A 17,421-nucleotide genomic window follows, 5' to 3' on the forward strand; every position below is an offset into this window, starting at 1 on the left:
AATTTTATCAGATAGGAAATGTACCTCTTGCTCCCTAAAGGAAAATGTTCTGCAAATATTTACATCAGCAAAAGACTCTTTTTAATAGTTATCCATAGCTTTTAACTTCTCTTAGATTTTTGTGTGCTTTTTTGGATGACAGACAACATTTTAAAACACGCATGGTTAGGGGTGGCCCGGGTGGCTCAGTGGTTTAGTGCCACCTTCAACCCAGGGCGTGATCCTGGAGACCTGGGATCGAGTCCCACATCAGGCTCCCTGCATGGAGCCTGCTTCTCCCTCTGCCTGTGTCTCTGCCTCTCTCTCTCTGTCTGTGTCCCTCATGAATAAATAAATAAAATCTTTAAAAAAAATGCATGGTTATCTGGAAGTGGTCAGGAACATGATATTAAAATATTTTTCTTATCAGGGAAGATGTCTTTGCAACTCCACGTAGCTGGAATAAAACAGAAGAGTAGCACATTGATTCCAAAACCCCAGTATTCTATATAGAGATTTAGAAGATTTTTTTTTATTTTGAAATATATAATCCATTTTCCATGGGACCATTGGCCTCTCAAACACATGCATAAAGAAAATTTAACAGGAGTCAACATTTAGTCTCTTTCTTTAAGATTCCCAAATCTTTGGTCTTTCCCGATTTTTATTTAAAGCCTCTATTAGTTTATTAGTTTGACAGGAGCCCAGGTAATTACACTGGCTTCTAGGTCCTACTGTAAGTTACGTCTGCATCTCCCTGAACGCACACAAAATTTAGTGCCACTGCAGCACTTCTCAAAACAAATAAAAGATTTGTGAACTAGTCACCAAGCATCCGACGCAATTAACCTGCATTTGTTTCTCTTTTGGCATTTTCACACAATCGAGGCCTTGTAAGAAGTAGGCACTCCTCAGATCACACTGTGTTTTCTTTAGAAGAAAGTGTGCCAAAATCCTCCTGCCCTACGTAACTAAGTCTCAACTAGCAGAAGGTGGACAGTTACAGCACACACACACACACACACACACACACACACACTCCTCTTCCCTCACAAACACCATGATATACACATAAAGAAAAAAAACCATAACTACAAAAATATTAATGTAAGGGATAGGATAAAATTTGATAGAGATGAAGAGATGAAGAGTGGCTGCCCACAGTCTCAATCAACTGTGGCATTGCTTAAGATAAAACTAACACAATTCATTCAAAAGCATCTCCACTGGCAATTCAGAATAAAAGGAGAGAAAACAGGAATTACTTTGGAAAAAAACTGGATTCTTTCTTTTTTTTTTTTCTAATTTTTGAGACAAGTGAAAGTAGAGCTTACTTGAGGTACCTACAACTCAACAGCTTTTAATTGCCAACCTCAAGCTGTCACACTTTGAACTTTTTTTTTTTTTGAAGAAAAAGTCTTTAAAATCTGGTTAATTAGAACTGACTGCCATTAACTCTTTGATTGATTTAGCATCCTGTTGTGCTGGCTCGTGCTCACGGGTTCCCCACTGGTTCCCGTGAGTTGCTCCTCCACACTGGTATGGATACTACTGGGTATGAACTCGGAGCCACACAACATTCCTTGTTATAAAAATCATTTATCAGGGAAAAACCAAATAAGGTGCATGTGTGGTCTAAGCAGACCCAGGTAGTTACAAAAAACGTCTACTCCAACTCAATATCAGACAATCCCTTTAACCTCTTCATGACTCTGTTTCCTTGTCTGCATTATGCAGCACAGATTGGTGAGAACACATCCCATCGGCTCTGTGAAGAAATTAGATTTTTTTGTGTGGCATTCCTTTAATACCCCCATCTACTGAGCACTAGATGCCACACACCTTGATAAACATTTTCCATATGCTATTCATATAATCCTATAAAGTAGGCAATGTCATCCTTATATGTAGGGTGGTGAACCTGACAGTTAGCAAGCTTTAATGAACTGGCATCCAGTAAGAATCTGAGTCTTAACTTAAGCCTAGTTTTGTCTGATTCTGAAACTCAGCTCCCCATTATCCTACACTTTTGTCTGCCAAGTTCTTTATGGTCCAACATATTAGACTTGCAGCTCTTGCTCTGTTATTTTAGAGAGAGAGAGAGAGAAAGGGAGAAGTAAACCCTTCACTAAATTAATGAATGGAAATAATAAAATCTGTCTCTTCTCCCAGAGAAGTGCTATCTTTGGAAGTATGGCAACTTTTTCTCCTTGGTCAGACTAGTTTGCTAAAATGTGCATTAGGGCCTGAAAGAACTATAACGTTTCTTAGGGTGTTCTTTTGGATACTTCTCTATGTGCTGAAAGAATCATTTTGCAGAATAATAAATCAACCAGATACTTATCAACAAGAATGTTATTGGCATGTATTAGGAGACGATTCTCCATAGATCTCTCCCCAAAGACACGGACTGCACTTTGTTTTGAACTGTCTGTCGATCTATCACATATCTATTTTTATCTTATATATTTATCTATATCTTTAAATCTACATCTATCTATATGAATATACTTACCTATCTATATAGATAAATGGAGAGGGATATAGATACATATCTTCATTTGGAATTGGGGTTATGTTTGTTGTATATTTTTTTTTAAAATATATGTTACCTAATTAACACAAAGGCATTCTGGTTGGGGCTATATATCTGTTATCTATCTGCATGATCCTTGTATCTATAAACAAAAATGTAGCCATATTATCACACCATCAAGCAATTAGTAAGTTTTCAGTAGAGTGAGGTTTCCTTGCCTACACTAGCTGATGATTTTTTTTACCATAAATTGCCAAATATACATGCAATTATAATTATATAATAAAATTCTTGGGGTAGCCAGTCTTGGATTTGAATATGGGAATGGCTTCCAAAAAGAATTTTTTTAAAGATTTTATTTATTTATTCATGAGAGACAGAGAGACACACACACAGAGAGGGTGGGGGGCAGAGACACAGGCAGAGGGAGAAGCAGGCTCCATGCAGGGAGCCCGACGCGGGACTCGATCCCAGGTCTCCAGGATCAGGCCCTGGGCTGAAGGCAGCACTAAACCACTGAGCCACCTGGGCTGCCCCCAAAAAGAATTTTTGACCTGAAAACTGCTGCCCATGAGCAAAGGCAATCTTACAGCACTAGCATTCTCCTCCTACTTTTGACTACTTACAGTTTCCATGAATATTCATTTTAACCTGCTCAGTGGTGTGTGAGAAGTATCTGAATCAGTAAGCATGAAGAGAACCCAAAGTGTGCATGAGTTACACTGAATGTGTGTTAGCTTTCCTGGTGATCATTCTTCCATACCCTCTATTTATTTCCTCATTGGAAAAACCTGCTGTATTCGATTGATGTCTTTAAACCATTATATACTTCCTGCTAGTCCTTGCCAAAGATGTGTGCCTTACTTTTGCTAATACCCTATAATCCTAAACCTTCTGATGTTTCAAAGCTCCTAGTATCATCTCACCCCTCTGCCACTCCTGTGAACTGGATACTTTTTGTCTTATAGCTGTACTATGAACATAATTACAGTTAGGAGGAGATTCCTACTTAGCACTTAAATCAGTGACAAAAATATCAGAATATCAAATATATCAGAATCATCCTAGATGTCCATAGGTAGAGTATGTCAATGACATCCACCTCTTTGTGAAAACAAGGAGATAATTTGTATAACTGCGCTTTCACAAGAGTAGACTATATCTACTATAACAATAAGTTTAAAAAAGAAGAGATTAAAAAATAACAAGACTTAGTTATTCACTCTTTTGTATCAAGTGTCTATTATATGTACTTACTATGCAAAGTACTAGAAAAATAACAATTAATGAAACAAAGCAGATGTCAGACCTCATGCAATACATAAGGGAGATGTAGCAGGAGAATCAAATATAGAACTGGATTATGTTTATGAGCAGAGAATAAAACAGATAAAACAAACTAGAAAATAAAATGTAGAACGATCTTTTAAGAACATGGCCATATAATTAATGAGGCACCACTGATAAATAAATCTAATATGCCTTCTTGAATTGAAAGAATTCTGTGCAGAAAGTCCATGAAAATCACAGGTCCAAAAGAAAACTGAGCATACAAATGTGCTATGAGTATTCTGTAAAGAAGTAACTGTTTAAACATGCAATCCCATAATTAGCCTGGATCTCTCATTCAAGTACTGCAGGTCAAAACCACCAACTTTTCCAAGTCAATGGGGAAAAACCTTCCATTTCTCTCTTGTGTATTTGAATGTGTGTAATTAGACTTCTCCTATGCCAACAAAAACCCATGAAGGCTTTTTCTATACAAGTTTAGATTGTTCCAGCTCCAAAAATGGGATAAAACGTGCTGGTACGCCATCAGCAACACCACTGGATGGGAAATACCACCATGCCATTTCAGCCCAGAGGTCACTGCTCTCCTCTAAGATAAATAGCAGAAAATAAAAAAGAAACTGAATAAATGAAGCAAAAGAGAATGCTATTAGTCTCATGACTGCAATGGATTTGACGTTGAGCTTTTCCTGCTGACTTAGTAGTAGTAGATGTTTAAACTGATCCTGGTACATGGATGAGCTACCAATGTGGTAAAATCTGAGGTCACTGACAATTGTTAATATTTGATTTGACTACATATTACATAAAATCAAACCAGCAGTATTTTCAGCAGGATAAGTGGCCATTTCTCTCACCAAAAAAACCCAACCAACCCATCAAACAAATCTGAGTTGGCAGTCTACAGCAGTTACGGTGACTACTGAGATACTGGAGAGCCATATTGCTATCATTTCATTCCATCCTGGTGGCAGATTGAAATTTCCAATGATAGTCACAACATGTGATCCAATTAACCACACATTCTTAGGCAATATGACCTTGCTGATCTCTGAGAAAGGAGTGGAGAAAAGTTACCTCTCCCCTTTATTTTTTTTAATTTTATTTATTTATTTATTTATTTATTTATTTATTTATTTATTACCTCTCCCCTTTATTTTTTTATTTTTATTTTTTTTCTTTTACCTCTCCCCTTTAAACTGAGCCATCGGGTAAGCAGTCACCCGGAGCAGTGGGGATGCTGTATAACTTCTAAAGTTAGGTCAGCAAAGCCCATGCACCTTTGCCTGTTTTTTGTTTGTTTGTTTTGTTTTGGAACATCTACTATTAGAATCCAATCCTACACTGTGAGAAGCATGAGCACTCAAAAGGCTGTGAGTAGGTCCTCTGGTTGACTGTCCCAGATGATCCTTGGTACTGGACATTTGATTAAAGAAGGCTGCAGGTCACCCCAGTGCTCAGTCACTTGAGCCTTCACAGCTGAGGTCCCAGACACTGTGAAGCTTCACAGAGCCGAAACACACCATCCCCACTGTGCTCTGTCTAAATTCCTGAGCCCTGGATTCCTCCAGTATTATAAAATAGCTGTAATTTCACATTACTGAGTTTGGCAAAGTTTATTATACACTAATAGATCATTGGAACATGCATGCTCAGAATGCACTGAAGATGTGTGCTGGAGATCCAGCCATTGTACCATATTCCAGACATCGAGAAGGGGAACACAGAGAAGCAGGATATACTCATTACATTTGAAGGGGGAAAGAAAATTATGCTTATAGTTCATTGGTGAAAACCTCATTATATAGAATTACCTAGGTTCAAGGCAGGCCAGGGAATGCACTCTTCAAGGTAAACAACTACATTTTTTTTTTTTTTTAACAACTACATTTTCAAGAAAATGCTCTGTTCCTAGAGAGGTTGGCAAGAATATGAGACTGGAAGCTTCTGCAGCAAACACCTTTTTTATTTTCAATTTGGTGTTAGGTACTTCCACTTCTATAATCAATCGTTTCATCAGACAGGGGTGCTATGTGTACTGAAAACTCTTGTACATGTACAAATGGAAAATCAGGAAGAACGACATCTAAGTAGAGATGTCTGCATCAAATCACCATTTTTCTTATAAAACAGATGAATCGAGAAGATGAAGTATAGTTAAGAAAAACCAAGGACATTGCCTTAGAAGCAAGAAGAGAAGCAAAACACTGATCTCGGTTAATTCAATTATGGCCCGAGGGTCCCTGGGCTGGTAGAGGATAAAAGAGAAATATCATACATTAGATTTCCATTAAAATTTTTAATTACCTAAGAATGAGATAGGAGGGAGATCCTTAATATTTTTATTCTTTAGATAAATCAGGTTAAGATACTGCTGCACAGGTTGTTCTGCTGATTTCAGGTTATTTATGTTAGAATAATTTAATCCAATTCATACAGGACCCTCTTATTTCCACCATATTTTCCACTCAAATTATTAATATTCTTGTGTTCTTCTGTGGGGGGCACCTCAAGACTTATATTTGTGCAGTGATATGGTTTCCTCTGAGAGCTCAAATTTAGCCACAGTAGCTGAGATGGGTACTAATTAGCTAAGTTTAACCAGAGCAGAGATTTTACTAAGATTGCATGAAAATCTCAGTTGACGGCTTCCTCCATAACCAGAGTGAAATTGATTCACTGAAAGCAGAAATTTTTTTTTACAATAACCTAGTGAAATTCATTTATTAATTCCAGCAGTTTAACTATAGATTACTTTTGGATTTTCTAGACACAAATTAATGTTATTTGTGAATAAGAAATGTTTTATTTCTTCCTTTCTGATCTGTGTCTTTTTTTTTTTTTTTTTTTCAGAAAATGTTTCAAACGCTAGTCAGGTCCTTCTCTGATCACTGGTGTCTAGGGAATTTGATAGAACACAGTAGGGATTCTAGAAGATTGGGCTTGGATGCAGCCTTTCCAAGATAGAAAGCAACGATGTCTTGGTGTGAAACTGTTAACTCCATTCTTTAGCAAGGAGCCCCTGAAGGGCCTCAGAAACATTATGGTAAGAATCATGATAATAATAATGATCATAATAACAAGTAATAATTAATAATGATACCAAGTACTTTTCAGCACTACTTTGTATCTAGTACTTTTAAAGAACTTAGCAAGGATTGTTTCATTTGGTTTTTGCCCCAACTCTATGAAACAGACCCTACTGTTCTCCTTTAGCCCATCAGAAAGCTAAAGTTAACAGAGCTAAGATTCAAACTCAAGCCATTGGGCAGATGACAAAGCAAATGGAGCATGATGGGGGTGCTAAGGTCTGCTCGTCTTTTTGGCCTCATCTTCCACCTCTTTTGACCTGGATTCATTAGCTCTGTGATGTGGGAGATTTCTGCAATGGAATGAAGCTACCTCTGAGATATGAGCACTTTAAACATGAGCACCCAAGTAGCTAGGGCTGGAAAGTGAGCTAGACAGACGACCACGAGGAGTAATGCCATCAGGATGTAGGTGACTGTGTCATCAAGAGGGAGTCTCCTTCCTTCCTTCCTCTTTTTTTTTAATCCTTTTTTTTTTTTTTTTTTTTGCAAGACACATTGCCCTAATAGAGGAGTGTGGCTTACAGGCAGCCTCCCTTGAATGTGCTTTGGGAGAGAGCCTAATACCTCATATTTTTAAAAAGAAAAAAAAAAAAGAAAAGAAAAGAAAAGAAAAAAAAACCTCTCTCTCACACACACACATTCACATATATATCCAAGCCAAAAATATCAAGGCGTTCATGGCTGTTAAAAAGCCAGGGAAAGCTGAGTCGCACCCTTCAATGTTTTTCTTTCAAACACATTGACCACCCTCTCTTCACAACATCTTATTTATTGAAGGGCGAGCTGTCCAAATGGAAGAAAACTTTGCAACATTGAAATCTGGATTCATCCCCAAGTCCTCCTTCCTTGCAGCGCCTCCCACCCCCTCTGTCTCTCCCTCCCTTGTCTCTCCATCTCTGTCTCTCCTCCTCCCCGTCCTGGGCATCAGGGGCTCAAGATGTCCATGGAGAGCTGGAGGGGAAGGGGTTAATCTGCCAGGCTTGGAGCCAGGCCTCTCTTAACTGGGGAATTGGCAGCTAGCAGCTTGGAACGCTGCCTCGAACGTCTGACTGAACGTTTTTATTATCCTTTTTGCCCAAAGGTGGCTTTTAGACACCCACAGCAGCACAGGGCTTTCTGATTGGGATTCGACAGACAGGAGCCAGAAAGCTGTCTGCCCCTTCTGCGATGGCTGGGGAACCCCACGGAGGAAACCACCACCCCCTCCCCAACCCAGGGGTGGACTTGCCCTCCCTCACCCTTCAATAAACTGCAGAGCTGCCAGGGGACTCATAAAATCGGTGGGGAGCTCTGAGAGCAAGGGGGTAGGGAGGGGGAGGGAGGGAGAGGGAGGAGGAGGGAGGGGAGGGGGAGGGGGAGGGGGGCAGGCCCGGCCCAGGGACTCTCAGAGCAGCTGAGGACAGAGACAGAGAAGAAGAGAAGAGCCAGACACAGAGAATGTGATGCCATGAGGGGCCATCAAGTTGAAGGCCAAGGGGAGCTTGGAAGGGAACTGCTGGGGAGAGGACAGAGGGAGAGTTCAGAGAGAAGCAGAGGGCTTCAGGCATCCTCACCCAAGCCCCATCCAGGTCCCGATGGGCCTTTGTCAACGGCAATTAAGCCACGAAGGGCCCGAGTCACCATTTTTATGGAGTTATTTTAATTGCTTCATCCCTCAATTAAAACAGACTGGTTTTCACAGGGGCAAACACTGGCTGCTTGGCGATCTCAGATGAAGGGTCGCAGGCTGGAAGGCCGAGGTTGACCTTTCAGTCCTCTTTCCCTGTTGCCAAGCAAGAAATGCAAAGGCCCCCAGGGATCTGGAAGCATGCTGGGGGGACCTCTAGCAAGGGGCCGTCCTTACCTAAAAGGAGAGCTGTGAGCATCCCAAAAGATGGTGTGGGGGGGGGGGGGAAGGCCAAGCACAGGCCCAGTGGCAAAAAATAAAAAGGTTTTCTGGGGGTGTCACCTTTTGTCTCTTTTCCACATAGCCACCCCCCACTTCCCAGCAACCAGAGAACACATCCATCAGCTCCCGACTCCTCCCTTAAGAACATTCCTAAAGTCCTGGTGTGGAGACCTGGAGAATCAAGATTCTGCAGGACCAAAGCGCAAGTAGGATCCGGGAGTTCTGAAGCATTAAGTGTTTACTTAACAATAATGAAAGTTTCTGGGGTTTTACTGCACACAAAGCACCTCCTTCTCACACATCATCTCTGCACACCCATGACGCCATGGCACACAGAGAATGGCAGATGTTATTCATCATCCCAATTAGCAGAGAAGGGAAGCAACGAAATGGGTCTCAAGGTGTGGTCCACAGACCACATACTAATAATCTTGTTAAAAATGCAGATTCCCCAACTCCACTCTATAGACAGACCAAATTGGACTCCCTGACCAGCTGCATCTTGGCCCAGACCCAAATGATTCCCGATATGCTAAATTTAAGAAGCATAGGGCTCGCAGTTTGGAGTATCTTATCAGTAAGTAGCCCAACAGGGTTTTTCCAGTGGCTCAGTTATTTCTACTTTTATGGAAGATGGCACTGAGGCTCAAAGAGGTTAGGTGCCCTATCAGAAGCCACATCAGAGGCCACTGTAAATTCCTAAGAGATGTAACCAGGAACAGCAAAGAAGAAATAAATACGCAACTAGAAACAGTAAAAACCAAATCTAGCTCTTCGGACTTCTGATCTACACTCTTCTTTTGGCTTCCATTAGACTGCCTCCTTGACACGGGCAGGATTTGACCCTGGTTCTTTCAGAATCCATTATGGACGCTTCTAACATGGGTAACACTAGTATGCACATTTATTTATGCCTCACAGCACCATTCCTGATGAAACAAGCCACTGATGTTGGTTATACTCTTCTAAAGGCAGTCCTATAAAAAAAATGCCCACTTTTTTCTACTCAGACACTATTTTAGTTTTTAACCAAAATCTCTGAGGCAGAAGAAGTGCAAGGATCATTATTCCAATAGTCAAAGTGTAGTAATATTAGGTGTGCCAGGCACCATTCTAAATTCTTAATATATGTATTAAGTTAAACAGATGAGCTCATTCACTGTTTTAAAGCAAACCACTGAGGTAAGTACCAGCATTACCTAATGAAGACAGTGAGACCCGACATGACTCCCCACGTTTACACAACCCTAAATTGTAGGGCTGGGCTATGAAGAAGACTTTTTTGGCTTTGGAGGTAGCAAGCTTAACCACCACTAATGTTGCCTCTGCTATGAGAGGCAGAGGGAGATACTGGACATTGGGGTGGGGGAGTTCTATGTAGGTAAGTTTTAATGGAAAGAAACAAAATCACCCCTCATAGTCCAGCACTGGGCCAGCCACATAGAACTATAAATTTATTTTTGCAAAAGACATCTAAAGGTACCTTTAAAAGAAGTCATCACTTTTAAAATCAATCAACCAATCAAATAACACAGATGTTAAGCGACCATGAAGCTGATGTGGTTTGATAATTTTATTTCACAGATAAGGAAATCAAGGCTCTGAGAGGTAACGCTACCTCTCCAAAGTCTCAGATCACTCAAAGATATCAGGTATTGGCCAAGCTGCCTAGGTTGCAAGTACAATCAGTTTCTTGAAACGGTGCCTTGGGTGAGTATATCAGCAATGGAGGGATCTATTGCCATGATAATGCTCCATCATAAACAATCACAAAACCTCAGTGGGATGCAATAATAAGTGTTTATTGCTCACTAGTCTGGCGTGGTTGGCTAGATGCCTCTGCCGATCCTGACTGGGCTTTCATAGTTTTGGGCTGAGCTGACTGTTGGCTGATCTGGGATGGCCACAGCTGGGGCAAGCTGGCTCTGTTCCACAAATGTCTCCTCCTCTCGCTTGGAAAAAATTCTCATGTCAATGGAGGAGGTACAAGAACACAAGTGGAGATGTGCAAGCGTCATTTCAAGTCTCTGCTTGCCTTGTCATGACTCCAATACTTTCTTCGGTGAAAGCAGCTCACATGGCCAGCCCCCGATCAGAATTAAGGGCACTGTACTTTACCATGAATGCAACTGATCTACCACAGTGAGGGAGGAGGAACAGGATTATATAGTAAAAACTTTGTCAAGGAGGAGATAATAAGTCAAATAAGCCAAATGACGCGATGTTTTAACCTCCAAGGTCACAGCTTCCATTTGGGGGGCCACTGGCTACATTTAATAAATGAAGAGAAATACATTCAGGGAAAGACTGAATTTCAGAAGTACATATCATTTTACAGAATTAGGTGCACCATGCTGGCAAGTGTTATATTGAATTTGGGGATTCTTACCTTATTCATAGAAAAACGCATAGAAAAATGCATCTTACCTTATGCATAGAAAAATGTCCTTTTTAAGAAGTATCTGAGAAAACAAAATTGAGTATATATCCAATTGAAATTAAATTTTGTTTTATAAATATATATGTTTATATTGTAATTTTATATTATAGATATATGTATATGTCATGCTAAAAAGTGAGTTTGCTCTGGCAACATAAATACAGTTTAATTTTTAAAACATTAATGTATCAGCAATTTATAAAAGTTGAATATATTTGCAGCTTGTCCAGAATTCATCTACAACTAATTTGGATATACATAGTGAAACATTAAAATGCTTTGCTTTGGTTAATTTTCTTAGATGGAGATCTAAAGATTTTTTTTTTAATCTTTATTTTGTATATGTATGAGTGAGTGTGTGGAGCAAATATCTAAGGATTAAAATCTCTTCCTCAAGAAGGTAAAATTCAAGTGTCACTTTTTTTTTCTTTTTTCTTTCTTTCTTTTTTTTTTTTTAATGGTAACTCTTATTCTTGGTAAAGACCAGAACTATTTTCACCTTTTCTCCCTGGTAGTTGAACTAATTCCATAACTGGCTATTCACTATCATTTCTCAGATCTCTTGAAAAGAGTTTTCCAAAAATTCATATGAACCCACAGGGCCCCAGAAGCATGCTAAAACCCATAAGAGCAAGAAAAGAAAAAAAAAAAGAAAAAAAGAAAACAAACACAAGCAAAACAACAACAACAAATGCAATCCTACTGATAGAAACTCTTGCAAAATCTGTTTAAAAAGTATCTCACATACTGTAGCCAAATCCAGTTATAAAACTAAAATATAAACATAAATACTAAACGGCTTCATTAGAATTATTGGCTTTCAAAAACCTGAGATTATAGAGCTCTGGACATGTCATGTTGTATGTCTTTTTTTTTTTTTTTTTTTTTGGATGCCTCTTACATCTTTTTTTTTTTCTTTTTCCTTTTTAAATAAAATTGTGCAAACAGGTGAATATTGTACTGTTACAATGGGTGCCTTGCCAGGCCCCTGTAAGAGGTTAATTGTTTAAAATTCAATGTCACAACATTATCCTTTAAGATAAAAGATCATTTTAAACAGGTCAAGTGCAATGCAACTTCTAAATTCAAGAATTCCTAATTGGCTTTGTCAAAACACCCTACTTTCTAGGCTAGTTCCTTTTTTTTTTTTCTTTCTTTCATACTGAAAGGAAATCCTATAAGTTGTTTTACCTGATGATCTTTGATTTATTAGAGGAAACATGTCCCCTTAATCCTGGAGGCAACAGTAACTTCATTAACCTGAAGGTGGAGAAAAGTAAGAGTTATAAAAGTAATATGGATTAAACAAAAGAACAACCCAGAGGTTGACAGATCAGATCAGTTGTGGGGTTTTCTTTCCCACATTCAGGGGCATGTGGGATTGCCTCCTAATGAGTAATTCACTCTTCTTGTGGGACCCATCTATTTGCTATTAAAAGGTTTAATTATTAATCTCCAGTCACTATTTATCAACAACCGCTCAACTTGGTGATGTCTTGGGACATATATCTGTTCTCTCTGGCTGTGGGTTTTCCTCTGTTGGTTCACGGCCTCGGGACTTCCCTGGATGAAATCTGAAACTGGCCCCATACATAGTGGGCCAGGAGAGACAGGAGACACAGGCGGGCCACTCCAGACAGGCAGGTGGTGGGCTTAAGAACCAAGGGAGCTTACTTCCAAGGCCCGTCCTGGGTGGCACAAGACAAGCAGACCTCTGCACCCACTGCAAGAATCTTAAATGTTTATATATAGAGGCCTGGCAGGGTCCAACGTGTCTACACTCCTGAGGGTCTAGACACATCGCCGTCCTAGAAAATGGCTCCAGCTATGAGGTAGGGTGGGGGGTCTCCTACATTTCAAGGACAGAGGAAGGGGTTAGGAGGCTCTGATCGCCTCAAGCCACATCTCCAATATGTGTATGTGTTGGGGGGGTATTGTCTCAAAGACCTCCTCTAGTATCATATTTGACTATGATCTTAGAATTTGTCAGGAAGGATATATGATTGAGTTGCTCTTAAGGAATGCCTGGGGAATCAAATTTTCTTTAGCAGATGTCATCTGGAAGGAGACCAGTTCCACTATACCCAATCTTCGCATACATTGGGGCTTTTAATTTTCCCTACGTGCACAGAAATGCACCAATGGACTTTACCTGTTGAAATGTTTTGTTTCATCTCAACCTATCATTCTGTGTTTCTCCAGGGTATCTATCTGACTGTGTGCAATGATGAAGGTAGCGGGAATGCCCAAACAACTATTTGAAATAATCTATTCAGTCAACATACACGCACACACAGTTTTTGTAGCAGAAAACATCCTCTTTTTTTTTTTTTTTTTTTTTTTTTGCTTACTTAAGAGGGGGACTGAATTTGTAGGTAAGAGTCATCAGATAGATAGTCTTACACCGGTCCTATTGTTCCTTGAACGTGTACGCTTCCCATTTGATTATCTGGCTTGCCCTTTGCAAGCAAAACAGCACATTCCTTTCAGGATCTCACTTTTTTCTAATAATAGGGCCGATGGCAGCAAAAAGGATTCTATAAACTCAGGTGGTTATTTACCAAATGGGTGTATCTAGCACGTGTAAATATATATATATTTTTCAACCTGGTTTCATAAACATTATCTCCTGGATTGTTGCAAAAACCACGTTGATAATTCCAGCTGGAACATTTTCAAAGCTTCCTAAATTCCAAGAGCATTTTCCTATATCTTCTTAAAGATACATGGACTATTAGCTTGTATTACAGCTGTCTGTGGATAGAACTTTCCAACCTAATAGACTAAAAATGCCTCAAGAGCAAGGGTTGGTTTTTTTCAACCTCTGAAATCCCCCCGGCACCTGGTACCATAAGAATCAGGGCAGGTATGCCCACTTAGCAAATAATCTGAACTGACCTGCAAGGCTTACTTCATGGGTATGTGGCCTACACAGTTTTCCATGTTACCATGTTCAGAAGGGCCCCGTGCTTGGTTTAACACTCCCGAGGCACCATCTTGAAATTTGTAAAAATTTTTGAACAGGTGTCCCCCGATTTTCATTTTGCACTGGGCCCCACAAATTATATAGCCATTCCTGCTAAGCTATGTGGGTATGTGTAGTAAATAATACACCTTGCACCCCCACACACAAAAGGTTTGGCCCTTTGCCCTCAGATCTTGGGAGCTAAACTCTAAGCCCTTAGAATGTCTTGTCTAAAATGGGTGACTTTGTTTACCTGGAGGTGTTGAGGAATTCCAGCAGTCTGTGTAACAATGAGATTTATTGGGGGAGGGGTGCTTAGGCCACGTGGAGTCAGCTCACCCTCTGCAGGGGCCAGAGACTAATCATACAGGCAGTCAGCCTTGTCTAAGTGACCAACCCTCAATAAAACTCTGGACGCCAAGCTTGGGTGAGCTTCCATGGTTGGCAACATTCTGTGTGTATTGTCACACACTGTTGCTGGGAGAAATAAATATTGTCCAAATGACTCCACTGGGTGAGGACAACAGGAAGCTTATGCCTGGTTCCTCCTGGATCAGCTTTATGCATCTCTTCCCTTTAGATTTGACCTGTTTCCTTTCACTGTAATAAACCCAAATCATGAATATATTAACTTTGTGGAGGTCGACTGGGCCTTCTAGCAAATTATTGAATCCAAGACCACCCTCACTTATTGGGGACTCCCTAAACTCACAGGTTAAAGGGCTGTGGACATTAAAGGGCTCTCATTTCGTCTGACTTACTATTAGGTTTAATCAATGGAGAAGCCACATAAAAGACTGGACAAAATAAGGGAAGGAAGCCCAGGAAATGTATAATCCTGACTCTGTCCCTGTGACACAGCATATTAAGGTGGCTGTGTTCCTGAAGATCCGAGGGCTTACTGCTTCTCACAAGGCATCCTTTTCTAAATAACTCTCTCCTCCTGGTTTCTGGGAACATTTCCCCTAACCTCCTTCAGCAACAGCCCTTCACTGGTAACCCTGGGTTTTTGTCAAGTGGCTCCCCTACATTCAGTGACACCTTTGTGTAGTTGACCCTTGAACAGCATGGGTTTGAATTATGCTGGTCCGTGTGTGTGCGTATTTTTTCCAACAAACACGATACAGTATGGTACATGTCGTTTCTCTTTCTTATGATTTTCTTAATAAGATTTTCTTTTTTCTAGCTTACTTTATCGTAATAAGACAGTGTACAATACACATAACACACAAAATATGTGTTAATTGACTGTTTATGTTATCGGTAAGGCTTCTAGTCAATGCTAGGCTATTAGCAGCCAAGTTTGGGGGAGTCGAAAGTTATACACGGGTTTTTGACTGTTTGGGGTCAACTGTGATTAGTTCCTTTGTAAGTGACCCCCGATTTACTTTTCCTAATTTGAATGTGTCTTCTGTTTCCTGCCACGACCCTGACTGACATAAAATACGGGAACAAAAAGTACGTAAAATTTTTGACGGTCATGGCATTGTCTTAAATTCTGCAACAAAAACTTTAACATATTTGTAACCAAGAAAAAAAATATATTATTAAAAAAAAAAGTAATGACATATCTGGACAAGTAGCAATTCCACTCTCCAGACATCCTAGTCTCTAAACTTAGCCCTCTCTTCCTCTGACTGCCTCTCCATTTGAGGACAATAACCCCCCACCTCTCCCTTGCTCCCTCACTATCATCCATTGGTTGCTCTGGCCACTCTATCTTCTCTCCTTCTAACGCTGTGAAAACTTCTTAGAATTGCTGAGCATCTATTTGCAGTTTAATTCTAGACTTTTTGTTTTTATTTTACTTTTAGTAACTATGTATATGGAGGGTGGTTTCTGTGGGGGGAGGCAGGTCGATTGCATCCTCCCTCTGGCCTGGTTCTAACATTCCCAGTGCTGTGCAGAGTGGTGGCAGTGGAGGGCAGGACAGTGGAAAGAAGCAAATAAAAAAAAAAGAAAGAAAGAAAGAAAGAAAGAAAGAAAGAAAGAAAGAAAGAAAGAAAGAAAGAAAGAAAAGAAGCAAATATGACCAGAAAAGGGTAATTTCTTTTTCAACGAACTCTCCCCAAGAGTGAACAAATCCTCACTATTAAATGTGGCTTGTTTAGTTTTCTAAGAGAAACTTTACCTTATTTGCAATCATTATTTGTTCTTGCAATCATTATTTTTAATAGTAAGGCAGATAAATAAATAATGAAGATAGCAGTCAGGCACTCTGTTCTTTTAGTTGCATGGACTGCTTTTAGCTTAAACCAATTTCTGGGATTACCAGTAGGAAAAGACAGTTTGCAGATATCATATTTAAGGATACCTAGCTTCTCGTAGAATTGTAAGTTGATTAAATGCTTTGTGTAGTACTTTTCATAGGGAGCTTATACCAGGGACTAGAGATGGTTATCGATTAGCGTTCTAGATCAAGGAGGGGGTGGGAAGAAAGGAATTGAAATTTATTGTACTTCTACCTCATGCTATGCACTACAATTCATGCTTTATAGACATTGCCTTAATTAAAAATATTGTGGGATAGATATTATCTCCATTTTATTAACAGGTAACTTGCCCAAATTTTATATCTGGCAAGTCTGATCCAAATCTTCATACATTTTACTATAACAAACTGCTTTCATTGTGTTAAATTATCTAGCAAACATCTTTTCTTCGAATTTTGTTATCTCATAATTTGCCTAGCAGATAGATTTTGTTCAAATTCAAGCACGACAGATTATTTTGTTACATGAGCTCATTTTGTTAGTTTATACTAAGGAGTAATCACATCACCCTAGGAGAATCCTCAGCTATTGCCAAAAGCGGCTTATTCATATAAGAGGCCCAAGGTATTAAGTTAAAATAAACCATCAAAGATCAGAGTTCTGCTGTTCAAAGAAGGATCTGAGCAATAGAATTTCCAAGCATCAACTAATCACGTTTTCGATCTCTAATTTGGCCTGACTAACGACATATCTATCATTTATCAGGTTTTCGATTTACTCTTCACAGCCCGCGGTACAAGCTGTAAATGCTACTGGCACCCAAGCTGACCTTCTGTGGCCCTAGAATAGATTACCAGGTTTAAAAAATATATAGGTGTGACTGTCTGGAAAACTTCAGGTCTGGATTCATGACACGGAGCTGAGTGAGCCACAGATTATCATTTCCTCACTTAGTAGACCAGCCTTTGTTAAGTCTTTTTCACTTACCTCATCCTCTTTTTGGTCCTACTGAGCGAGT

General features: G+C 39.7%; 1 long non-coding RNA gene across 2 annotated transcripts in view; it reads right to left on the reverse strand.

Annotated features, from left to right (window-relative positions):
• The window catches only part of LOC140629520 (uncharacterized), a 365,612-nt gene that overhangs the window by 57,338 nt on the left and 290,853 nt on the right, over nucleotides 1-17,421 (reverse strand). For both annotated transcript variants that reach the window (XR_012027377.1, XR_012027378.1), the window contains exons 3-4: nucleotides 12,417-12,485; nucleotides 11,213-11,247 (exon numbers count right to left, since the gene is read on the reverse strand). This is a non-coding gene — a long non-coding RNA (uncharacterized lncRNA). The remainder of the gene's footprint in view (nucleotides 1-11,212; nucleotides 11,248-12,416; nucleotides 12,486-17,421) is intronic.

Source organism: Canis lupus (genome assembly GCF_048164855.1).
Source record: "Canis lupus baileyi chromosome 16 unlocalized genomic scaffold, mCanLup2.hap1 SUPER_16_unloc_1, whole genome shotgun sequence".
NCBI lineage: Eukaryota > Metazoa > Chordata > Mammalia > Carnivora > Canidae > Canis > Canis lupus.